Source organism: Triticum dicoccoides, chromosome 3A (genome assembly GCF_002162155.2).
Source record: "Triticum dicoccoides isolate Atlit2015 ecotype Zavitan chromosome 3A, WEW_v2.0, whole genome shotgun sequence".
Taxonomy (NCBI): Eukaryota; Viridiplantae; Streptophyta; class Magnoliopsida; order Poales; family Poaceae; genus Triticum; species Triticum dicoccoides.
In genome coordinates this window covers 715,447,673-715,460,396 of record NC_041384.1, presented here as the reverse complement: position 1 = coordinate 715,460,396, position 12,724 = coordinate 715,447,673, and positions in this window count along the sequence as shown.

The following is a 12,724-nucleotide window of genomic DNA, read 5'->3' as shown; positions in this document are numbered from 1 at the left end:
GCTCGGTCTCTTTAGCTGCTGGGGTGTACTGTAGCACTCCGCGCTCCCGAGCAAGAACTCAATACAAACCACAAAGCAGGAGTAGGGTTTTACGCATCCGTGCGGCCCGAACCTGGGTAAACTGCTCGTGTGCTTCGCCTCGATCCGCTCTTCCTGCGACCCTCGCCCCCGCTGAACCGAAAGGGACTCGGTCCGCCGGTCCCATAGATGCTCGTGGATTAGTCCCTCGGCATCCTTGGCGCGCCAGGTAGGGGGTGTCGAGGTTGTGTGAACCAGATCCGGCGTTCACACGAGCTAGATCTTCATCATCTTCATCGACATGCCGCCGAAGAAGAAGGCTTCGGAGGCGACTGCTCCGTCCGCGCCGAACCCACCACCCCCGGAGCAAACGGCTGATGGGGCAGACGCCGGCGGAAGAACGGGCGTCGACGAGGGAGCTCACGGTGCTGCTAGGTCCAAGGACAAGGCTGCGCTGCCCATCGGCGGCGTAGCCGGCTCCGACAACGACCGGGCGCACTCCAAGACCTCGGCGTCCGTACATGCACCGCGCCCATCTCAGGAGGCGCGGGACCGTCAGCGTCATGGTACTCACGGTACCATGCGTTTGCTGGACCAAGATCGAGCTGGTGGATCTCGGAGTGCTCAAGACCAGCATGCACGCCAACATGCTGGCACGAGCGAGGCACAGTCGCCTGGACGGGATACTGCTCCTTCTAACATAGTTAGAAGTCCGAGCATATCCCGCTCCTCGCACCGTTCGCCACCGCCACCCGCCACTACAGTAGAAGCTTTGGCGCGAGCTCAACTGCTCCTGGACTACCCTCCAACGGCAGACAAGATCGACGACTGGAGGGCCACCATTCAGAGTCTCATCGGCTTCGCCAACGGTGACACTCAACGGCAGTCGAGCACGTCGCAGCCGCGGCAAGTCAGCCAGGCACGAGCCGGTGGCGAGAAGACCGGTGGGGGTGCAACCACTGTGCACTCTCCGCCCCGAAGGCCAAGATCGCCGACTCGCCGGATCCACCTCGACAGCAACTCCACCGCGTCATCAGATCCACGAGCTCGTCGCGATCAGCGCCAAGTTCTTCATGAACGATAGCAAGAAGACGCTCGTACTCGCATCGAGCACCGAAGAGAAGCGCGACGTCAATCGGACCAGCGCGCTGGGCCCTCTGTCGACATGCATGCGCCAGGGGAACCAGGCGACTTGCCATACGCGGTAGGTTGCCCTGTGTTTACTCGTGAGCTGCGGCAAGTCCAGTGGCCCAGCACGAAGAATTTCAAGCCAGACGTACTAGAGAAGTACGACAGCAAGTCGCATCTGTCAGAGTTCCTCAGCATCTACACCATCGCGGTGCAGGCTGCCGAGGGGCGGGACGACAAGATCCTTGCCAACTACTTCCCGCTGGTGCTCAAGCCCAACGTCAGGTCCTGGCTCATGCACTTGCCGGACAACTCCATATCCTCCTGGGCAGACCTATGCCATCAGTTTGTCGGCGCCTTTACAGGCGGCCACAAACCTCATGGCCAAGAGAGTGACCTTCATCTGCTCGCCCAGAAGGAAGGAGAGCCCCTGCGCAAGTACATTCAGAGATTCAGCCGTGTACAGCACAACATCCCAGATGTCCACCCTGCCGCGGTCATCAGCGTGTTCCATCAGAACGTGCATAACCGCAGGATGCGGGAGGAGATGGCGATGTGCAAGATCAGAGACGTCAGTGAGCTGTATGCCCTGGCCGACAAGTGTGCACGTGCTGAGGAAGGGAGGAAACTCCCCGGAGAGAATACAGGAGCAGAAGGATCTGACAGCGAGGATGCTGCCCCGGCAAAGAAAAACCGGCGGCGGAACAACAGGAAGAAGAAAGGCAAAGATGTGCTAGTCATTGAGCAGTCCGGCAACGAAGGTGGCACCAAGAAAGCCAAAGCTGGTAGCTCCGGCAAGGAGATTGCCGCATGCACCAACTGCCAGACTGTGGCGGTCGCCGACAAGCAGGATGGCACCGACAAGCAGTACTACAAGATCCACCGCACCAAGGGCCATGACCTCTAGAGCTGCAAGAAGGTCGAGCAGCTTGTCCAGCAGCAAAAGGCTAAATACGAGCAACGCGACAAGGAGAGGGCCCAAGGAGGCGCTGGAGAATCCGGCAAGAAGCGCGCCGGCCGGGGAGGACGCCGCAGCAAGGCCAAGCAGCGGCAAGGAGACAGACCTCCCCGCGGCCGCGACAAGGATGAAGATGACGACGACGACGAAGACATGGATGGTGTCGAGACCAGTGAGCAGGAGTTCCAGAAAGCCACAGAGGTCTTGTGCGTTGACGGCGGTGCTTCTCTGCATACTTTGCACCGCCAACTCAAGCAGTGGGTGCGGGAAGTCAATACGGCGGAACCACCTGTCGAGTCACGCAAGCTTCTGAAATGGTCCAGCACGCCTATCATCTTTGATATTGAGGACCACCCTGATCGCACAACTACGGTCGGGTGCTTGCCGATGTTGGTTTCACCAACTATCCGCAACCTCAAGGTCACTAAGATGCTAGTTGACGGCGGGGCCGGCTTAAACCTGATCTCCTCCGCTGTACTCCAGAAACTCCAGATCCCTGACAGCGAGCTTGAAGAGACCGACACATTCCAAGGAATCAACCCGGGAAGGAGCAAGCCGAAGGGGAAGGTCACGTTGCCAGTAACATTTGGCAACGAGGTGAACTTCAGGACTGAGAGGGTCACTTTTGACGTTGCCGATTTTCCATTGCCTTACAATGGGATACTCGGCCGTCCAGCACTCGCCAAGTTCATGGCAGCCTCTCACTACGCATACAACATGCTGAAGATGCCAGGCCCGATAAGCGTCATCTCTGTCCCTGGCGACAAGAAGGATGCTCTTATCTGCGCCGACAAGATCTACCGGGAAGCGGCAACCGCAACAGATCGCAAGTCACCTGCTGTTGAAGCTCCCGGGGGGAAGAAGAAGACCAAGTCCGGCAAGAGTTCTGATGCCCACTCCGGCAAGCGCACCTCTTCGGAGTGCTGCGCTGCCATCGAGGACGCACCATCGAGCTCCACCGGCAAGTGTAAGAAGACAATGGCAGCTCCGCCAGAGACCAAGAATGTGTTCGCCAAGGAGGACGGCACTGGTGGTACCTTCACCATCAGTGCCACTCTCAACCCTAAATAGGAAAGCGCGCTCATTGCTTTCCTGCGGGCGAACGTCGACGTGTTTGCGTGGCAACCGTCTGACATCCCCGGTGTACCCAGGAAAGTAATTGAAAACCATCTTGCCGTTTGTCCTCATGCGCGGCCCGTCAAGCAGAAGGTCAGGAAGCAAGCAGTGGAACGCCAAGAATTCATCACAGAAGAGATCAAAAAGTTGGAAGCAGCAGGCCTTGTCAGAGGAGTGCTCCATCCTACGTGGTTGGCCAATCCTGTAGTCGTGCGCAAGGCGAACGGGAAATGGAGACTTTGTATCGACTTTACCTATGTTAACAAAGCTTGTCCCAAAGACCCATTTCCTTTGCCGCACATTGACCAGATTGTTGACTCCACAGCCGGATGTGACTTGCTTTCATTTCTTGACGCATACTCAGGATACCATCAGATCTTCATGGCAGAAGAGGATGAGGAGAAGACCGCATTCATCACTCCATGTGGCACGTACTGTTTCATACGGATGCCTTTCGGTTTAAAAAATGCTGGTTCAACATTTGCAAGGGTAGTCCATGTCGCTTTTGAGCCACAAATACACAGAAATCTAGAAGCCTACATGGATGACATAGTGGTCAAGAGCAAGGACAAGGCAACTCTGATTCAAGATTTAGACGAGACCTTTGCAAATCTGTGCAAGATCAGCCTCAAGCTCAACCCCGAGAAGTGTGTGTTTGGAGTCCCCTCCGGCAAGCTTCTCGGGTTCTTCGTGTCTCAGCGGGGAATCGAAGCCAATCCCGACAAGATCAAGGCCATTGAGCGATTGAAGCACCAAAGCGCGTCAAGGATGTACAAAGACTTGCCAGTTGCGTGGCTGCTCTCAGCAGGTTTATCTCTAGGTCTGCTGAGCGCGCCCTGCCGTTTTTCAAAATATTGAAAAAGGCAGGTCCAATGAAATGGACTCCGGAAGCGGAGGCTGCGCTGCAAGACTTGAAGAGATACCTGTCCTCCACCCCAACACTTGTCGCACCTAAGCCACAAGAGAAGTTGCTGCTGTATATAGCGGCAACCAATCAAGTGGTTAGTGCTGCGTTAGTAGCAGAGAAGGAGGCAGATGACGAGCCAGCAACCACGGCAGGTGCATCCAGCGACAAGCAGGGGGCTTCCCCGACAAGCTCTGGTCCCGACAAGGATGGATCTGCATAGACGCGTGAGGAGATACAGAAGAGAATGGTACAGCGCCCAGTTTACTTTGTCAGTTCCCTTCTGCAGGGGGCTAGGTCAAGGTACTCTGGCGTGCAGAAATTGCTTTTCGGCCTTCTCATGGCCTCGAGAAAGCTGCGCCATTACTTCCAAGCACATAAGATCATAGTTGTCACTCGTTTTCCGCTGAAGAGGATACTACAGAATCCAGAAGCGACAGGCAGGATTGTTGAGTGGGCACTGGAACTGTCAAGCTTTGGCCTCAAATTTGAGTACTTCAACTATCCAAAGCAGAGCATTGGCAGAATTCATAACAGAATGGACGCCAACACCAGATGAAGAAATTCCAGAAACGAGCATCCCCGTCGAGGAAGCAAGCAAAGAGTGGCTGATGTACTTTGATGGTGCCTTTTCGCTGCAAGGCGCCGGCGCTGGCGTGCTGCTTGTCGCACCCACCGGAGAGCACCTCAAGTACGTAGTCCAGATGCACTTTCCCAAGGAGCAAGCAACAAACAATACTGCAGAGTATGAAGGCTTGCTTGCCGGTCTCAGGATCGCGGCAGACCTTGGGATCAAAAAGCTCATTGTCAGGGGTGACTCGCAGCTTGTCGTCCGCCAAGTGAATAAGAGCTATCAGAGTACGTTGATGGAAGCCTACGTCGACGAAGTGAGAAAGCTAGAAGAGCACTTTGACGGCCTACAGATGGAGCATGTTCCAAGAGCTCAGAACGCCATTGCCGATGGCCTATCAAAGTGCGCTGCACTTAAGTTACCTGTGAAACCAGGGATCTTTGTGCTCAAACTGACTCAACCGTCTGTAATGCCATCAACTGGACAGAGCAAGAAGAGGAAGTTGATTTTTGGTGACTATTTTCCGGCAGAGCTTCCCGAAGCCGCCGCCAAGAAGGTCCCCAAGATCAACGCCAAGAGCGCTGAGGAGCAGTCTGCTCCGGCAAGCCCTAGGGTTTGTTCCGTTGAAGCACAAACTCCCGACAAGTTTTGCTCCGGCAAGTTTGCCGGGGAACGTCAAGCTCCGGCAGAGCCGCAGGTTCTCGCCGTAGAAGCGGATGTTCTCGCAGCAGCAGATCTGCCTTTAGTCCTTGTTGTCGAGCCACAAGCTCCAGCATGGACACAGCAGATTGTCCGTTTCCTTCAGATAGGAGAACTTCCCGAAGAGAAAGAAGAAGCGGAAAGAGTAGCCCGGCAGTCAAGTATGTACCAGTTTATCGACAACACACTGTACAGAAGAAGACTCAACGGTGTGAAATTGAAGTGTATTCACCGGGAAGACGGACAAAAGCTGTTGGCAGAGATACATGGAGGCATATGTGGTCACCACATTGGCGCAAGAGCACTTGCCGGCAAAGCATTCCGGTAAGGTTTCTTTTGGCCGACAGCCCTCCAGGATGCAACTGCACAAGTAACCAAGTGTGAAGCGTGCCAGTTCCATTCCAAGCAGATACACCAACCAGCTCAAGCTCTCCAGACGATCCCTTTATCCTGGCCATTTTTGGTCTGGGGGCTCGACATCCTCGGCCCCTTTCCCCGAGCAGTCGGGGGCTTTGAGTACTTGTACGTTGCAATCGACAAGTTCACAAAGTGGCCGGAAGTGAAAGCAGTGAGGAAGGTGAGAGCACAGTCAGCAGTCAAGTTCTTCAGGTCGATTGTTTGCCGCTTCGGGATCCCTAACAGGATAATCACCGACAACGGTACGCAATTCACGAGCCGCACCTTCATGCAGTACGTCCAAGATCTTGGCACCAAGGTCTGCTTCGCTTCTGTTGCTCACCCGAGAAGCAACGGTCAAGCGGAGAGGGCAAATGCTGAAGTGCTGCGTGGGCTCAAGACCAGGACTTTGGACAGGCTGCACAAGTGCGGAAGAAACTGGATCGAGGAGCTGCCGGTGGTTCTTTGGTCGATCAGGACGACGCCAAATCGAGCCACTGGCCAGACACCTTTCGCTCTAGTCTATGGAGCAGAGGCAGTTCTCCCCATGGAACTCATATACGGGTCCCCTCGAGTGCTCGCTTATGATGAGCTTGAGCAAGAGCAGCTGCGACAAGATGACGCGCTACTCCTTGAGGAAGACCGTCTTCAGGCTGCTGTACGAGCTGCTCGCTACTAGCAAGCTTTGCGCCGCTACCATAGCCGCAAAGTTAACGTCAGAAGTCTCGAGGAAGGCGACCTTGTTCTTCGGCGTGTTCAGTCCGCCAAGAATTCCAACAAGTTGACGCTGAAGTGGGAAGGCCCTTACCGGGTGAAACGAGTCACTAGGCCTGACGCTGTCCGCCTTGAGACCGAAGATAGCATTCCGGTGAGCAATTCCTGGAACATTGAGCATCTTCATAAGTTTTACCCGTAAGGCGCGGTTGCCGGAACGGGCGGCCTAGTCTACGCAACAAGACTCTAACAGTTTGTTCTCATAAGGTAGCTTGTCGCGGCTCTAACAGTTTGTTCTCATAACATGACCAACAGCGACAAGAAAAGAAGAAAACGGGCGGCCTAGTCTACGCGATCGCCCTCAATCCTCTTGATCCCGCTCACCTTATCCATAATGGGTGCGACAAGGGTCTTGAGAGCCTCCAGATCAGCATCCGGCGGCAGGGTCTTGAGGACGTTGGTGAGGTTGAGGCCCGGGTTGCGGAAGGCCACCTTCACCAATACCTTTTGAAGAGCTCCCACGCAGATCTTGCGCGACTCATCGGCCAGCTGCTTTGGGATCTTCTCCCGGAGCCGCTGGAGGGCCGTCGCCACGCCTTTGAAGAACAAGGTGAGCTTGGCGCTCGATTGGAGGTTCTCATCAGAGGGATATCCGAGATCCTCCACCCCCAGCTGCGCCAGCTCCCTGTCGATATCTGCAGCAGCATTGACGAGACCCTCCGTCCAGTGCTCCACTTTCTCCCTAAAAGCATTCTGGGCGGCGGCAGCACTCGCCAGCAGCGCCTTGTCGCCCTTGATCTCCTCCTTCAAGGCCACCTCCTGCTCCCTGGCGCCGTCCAGCGTCTTGGTCAAAGTGGTCAGCTTCAACTCAAGATCCGCGTTGGAGTCCTTGGCGGCGCTAAGCTTTTTGCCCTTCTCGGCGAGACGAACCTGCAACTTTGAGTTGCTGTGGGCGTCCTTCTCCCGCTCACGCTTGAGCGCGGCAAGCTCTTCACCACTCGCCTTGAGATCGGCCTCCAGCTGCGCCACCTTCATCTCCAGCTCCTTCTTGGCGGCCTCGGCAACTGCGGCAGCATCCTCTGCTTGCTTAAGGGCTCCGCCGAATTTTTGCTCACGCGCGGCAAGCTCCTCCTCGTGGCTGTCGAGGTTAACTTTCCGCTGCACCAGCTCGCCCTCCTGCGCAGACAGCTTCTCAGCGGCAAGCCGCTGTTGCTCTTCAACTTCGGCCTTCTCGAGGAAGAAGACCTTCTGCTCTTCGGCGAGTTGCTCCCGCTCCTCTGCCAGGGACCGCAGAGCTTCCTGGTTGAGATCCCAGAGCTCCTCCGCGCGCTTCTCGATGTCCGCTCCCGCCTTCGCGACAAGCGCCTCGCGGGATTCCAGCTTGGCTTGCCGCGCGTGGTAGAGCGACAACAGCTTCTGCAGCAGCCGCTCCTCCTCAAGCTCGCCGCTGCTGCTGCTCGGCGCATCAACTAGCGTTAGCCCAGCGGAGGCGAGCACCTCTCCATCAAAGCTCTCTCCCTCGACCGGCGCCCTGGAGCTTGACGCCCAAGGGAGGTTGATGAAGACGCCATCGCCGGCCTTCAAGTAGACGCCTGGCTGGGGCTCTTTGGAGCCTGGCGCTGTGGCAACGGCGGACGGGTCGGCGGTCGGCGTAGCGCCTGGCGCTCCTACGGCCTCAGGGCCGTCAGTGCGATCGTCAGACCCCTCGCCGGCTGCTACGGTGGCAGCTTTGGCGGCCTCGTCGCCGGCGGGATCATCAGTGCCGGCTGCTTCTTCAGTGGCAGCGGCGTCGTCGGCAGCAACCTCGGTCTCCATCGGCTCCGCAGCAGATGGGTCTGATGGCCGGAAAAGTGAGAAAAGTCAAGCAAATACCCAAAAAGAAGAAGAACCCAAGGGAAGCTTTGAAGAGAAGATTACTTGTACTGGGTTCGGCAGTCGTAGTCTCCACCGCCGGGGGGACGCTGGTGCTGTCCCTTGCCGGAGAACTCTCCCTTGCCAGAGGACTCTCCCTTGGCATTTCGGGGGCGGCCTCCGGGCGCTGCTGGTGGGGCTGCTCTGCTCCTACACAAACCAACAGTCAGATGTCAGCAAAGAAAGAGTATCCATGCGCGCCTAACAGCGGAAAGCGAAGCATATACTTACGCTGGGGGCTGCTCTGGAGAACAGTTGCCGGGTCCGACAAGGTTGTCTCGGACGCACCCCCTGCTGTCGCGGTGGGTTCGTCCTCGATGACAATCACCGGGACCTTGCCCGCTCCTTTCGCAGCGCCGCAAGCCGCTGCGCCTCGGTCGACTTCACAACCTTCCCTTTGTCGGCTCTCGAAGCCATGGCGGAAGTGGTGGAGGAGGTCGACGGCGTTGGTGGTGCTGGTGGCGATGGGGGGCGGGGCGCTGCTCTCTTTCAACTTTGGGAAGACGAGGGAGCGGCGGAGGTTTCCGAGATTGGAGTAGCAACCGGCGAATGGGCGAATTACCCCTGTTTCCCATGCTTATAAAGAGGGAGGGGGCGGACGTTCCGCCTTTCCGAATAAAGAAACCACCCACGATCTATCCCACGACGCCGCATTCAACGCGTGTTGTTCGGGGAGGGCGCGGTGGATACGGGGAGAGATACGGCGTAACCCAGGCCACGCGTGCCCGTGCCCTGTTTTGGGCCTGGCCCAACAGCGCTCGGCACCGTGTATGGCCCAGGCCCGGGGGCTCCTGTCGGTGTACTAGAGAAGGGGTACCCTAGTATCCCGAACTTGTGCACGGGCAGTCGCAGCATCCCGCGGCAAGCCTTGCCGGGTGACCGCCAAGTTCCTTCGTGGTTCCTTTGGAGCCATTCAAGAACAAAGTATCCAAGCCAAGGAGACAAGACCCCGGCAAGAGGAGCTTGCCGGGAAGGCCAACCAAGGCATCTCAAGGAACTTGCCGCGACGCGCCACGCGTCCCGGCAAGGCCCGGTGAGCGACAAGCTCCCGGACGCGACAAGACAACGACCGCGGCAAGGCGCTTGCCGCGGCAAGCCACCACTCTGTGTCCGTGCTCCAGCACATCCACCAACGTGTCGCTCTGGGACCCTTCCAGGCGTACGTGGCGGGAGGCTGTGCAGCCAGCGGTGCGCGGTGGCAAGCGGCGCTGACAAGATTGCCATCGTGGCGAGCGGTGGCGTCCCTGACGGTCCCTTTTGCACTATTTAGGCGACGCAGACGGGCATTTAATGCCCTGATCCCCTGCCGTCAGGGTTAGGTATGATACACTATAGCAGGTAGCTGTACCAACCGCAACACCTTTCCATTTTTACCCTTGTCTACGTTGCCACCTGTCGGTGACCCCTTGAGCATATAAAAGGAGGCCCATGCGCAACGTAGAGGGGTGGGGGGAGGAAGAGAACACTCACGCTCGGTCTCGTTAGCTGCTGGGGTGTATCGTAGCACTCCGCGCTCCCTAGCAAGAACTCAATACAAACCACAAAGCAGGAGTAGGGTTTTACGCACCCGTGCGGCCTGAACCTGGGTAAACTGCTCGTGTGCTTCGCCTCGATCCGCTCTTCGTGCGACCCTCGCCCCCGCCGAACCGAAAGGGACTCGGTCCGCCGGTCCCATAGATGCTCATGGATTAGTCTCCCGGCAACCCTTATATATGGTGATCGTGATCCAAATAACTATTCTAATCCTGGGACTAAATAGTGATGTTCCATAGTGATGTCCCTGTGTGCACCCTTATATATATATATATATATATATATATATATATATATATATATATATAGGTAAATTATTTGAGGCACCTAGGTGCCCAGGAACCTAGTATTTAATAGCTCGCATGTCCACTCATTTGTATTTATTGATTTGAATAGAATTAAAACACACATTAATTGATGGAGAGAGAATGACAGAATAAAAGGAAACAGATATAGTATGTACGCACAATGTGACTCGTCGGCCTGTGAATTTTTTCTACGCACAGATGAATAAATGTATACATAAAAGTTGATATCATTCTGAGATATTCATGACAAAATATTTTTATTATCTATATCAATAAATTATGCGCCGACTCCAAATAATATAAATATACCCATGGTACATATACTTACTAATGAAATTATGTATATACACGGGTACGTATATATCCAATGATTTATTCTGGGTTTTTAGGTATTAAAGAATTTATATACGTAGCGGATATGTATATACCTACTAACGAAATTATGTATATACGTGTGTATACATATACCTACAAACAAAATTATATACATACCCTGCAAAAAAGAAATTATATACATACGCGGGTATGCGTATACCTACCAAAGAAATTATGTACATATACGGGTATGCATATACCCCTAACGAAATTATGTACATACGCGGGTATGCATATACCCGCCAGTTTGGGACACCTAGTTGCCTGGGCACCTTGCCTATCCATCGTTAAATCGTGTTTAGCGATAGATTTGGAAACCAGTGTAAATGATTTAATTACTAGTTAATTTGGCAGGCTTTAATTCTTTAACTGTCTCATGCAGGCTTTAATGGTGAGTATATATAGTGTTACTTTTCATCACCTAGGGTGCAGAATACGTTATTCTTCACCCGAGGTAATCTTACGATCATTTCATAATTAAATTCTGTTTGGAATTCAAATAGTTACATTTCTATTGATTCACTACGTAAAATTTGACATAAGAAAATAAAAATATAGGTCATAAGACAAGAAAATTTGCAGTTTATGTGTATTTTAGACTATGTTTTTACGTTTGTAATTTTACATAATATAAAATATTTTTTACGGTGATTATATATTTTCTTGCAGTTTGTTTTTACGTCGGAAATAAGACAAAACTTACGAAACGTAAAAGTACGGTGCATTGATGATAAAATAGAGGGGGGTGAAGAATAACTATTCCTCACCCAGGGTGACGAATAGCGCGACCCTATATATACCTACTATTAAAGGGAATAAGTATTCTTGGTTTGGCTCCACTTTGTTTCGTAATTTTCACGTACGCTATTTTTTAGTTTTGTCCGTCCGTTGGAGGAACATATATTTGTGCAAATAAAGGAAACGAACGTACGAATGAAATCGGGAGTCTGCTGAAGACTAAATAATAATCGCCACAGCAAGAAGTTGAACACACGACCTACACGAGAGACAACCTAGGGGTTGCCGAGTAAAGTTATGTTTTTTTTATAGATTTTGTTATCTGTGATGCTGGTTAAAGAGCCCAGGCAAAGTCGAAGCCCACACAAGATTGAGCTTCCACGTTGCTGGGTTGGGCCTTCGCCTCACGGGTTCCTCCAGTTGTTTCGCTGGGCCTGTGTGTGGATGAAAATTCAAATTATACCAAGAAATGGATGCATGGATATTTCATGTTGTACGGGTCAAAAGACCGCGTCGCATCAAGCGAGGCATGGCTAGCCGGCGATGTCCAGATGACTGCCCGTGGTTTGGCGTGTAATAGGCACCGATGACCTTATGTGTAACTCTCAACTACGCCCCCGCCAAAAAAAAAAACTCCCAACTACGCTATGGCTCCTTTTGTGATTGTGCAGCTGTTATGTATTTCTTCTAGACCTCAATGTGCGCCTCCCTGCCATCGATAACACCGTTGGATGTTTAGGTGAATGGGGCAATCAGCGTTTCTTTCAATACGTAGGTGGGACAACTAGCGTTTCTTCATAGTGTATTCACGATGAACCATTGTGATTGCACATAACCGTAAATTTCTTTCCCGTTGCAACACACGGGCATATGTGCTAGTATTTTCAAACGGTTTTCTTCTCTCTTTAATTTTGTTCTGGTTTTTGTTGGTTTTCTATTTTTTTTGTTCCTTTGTTTTTGTTTTTGTTTTTATTTTTCACAAATCTAGTTTTTTATACATTCAAACACAATGAACCTCTTTTTTTGCGAAAAACATGATGAACCTCTTTGTAATGGATAATGAACAATTTTAATATATTGTGATCATTTTTAAAATATACATTGAAGTCTTTTAATAAATATTTTTAATAGGTTGATATTTGGCACGTAAAAAATCCAACAACCAAAGAGAAATAACAAAAAAAAACAGCTCAGTTAAATTAAAAGTACCGTCCAGTTGGCCCGGGTGGGCCCGTACTAGGAGAATGGGGCAAAATTGACACAAAATTGAGAGTAAAATATGGGATGTAGAAGTGGAAATCAATCCTCTTCTTTTCTTCTTTTACTTTGTTTTATTGCAGATTTCTGAAAATGGT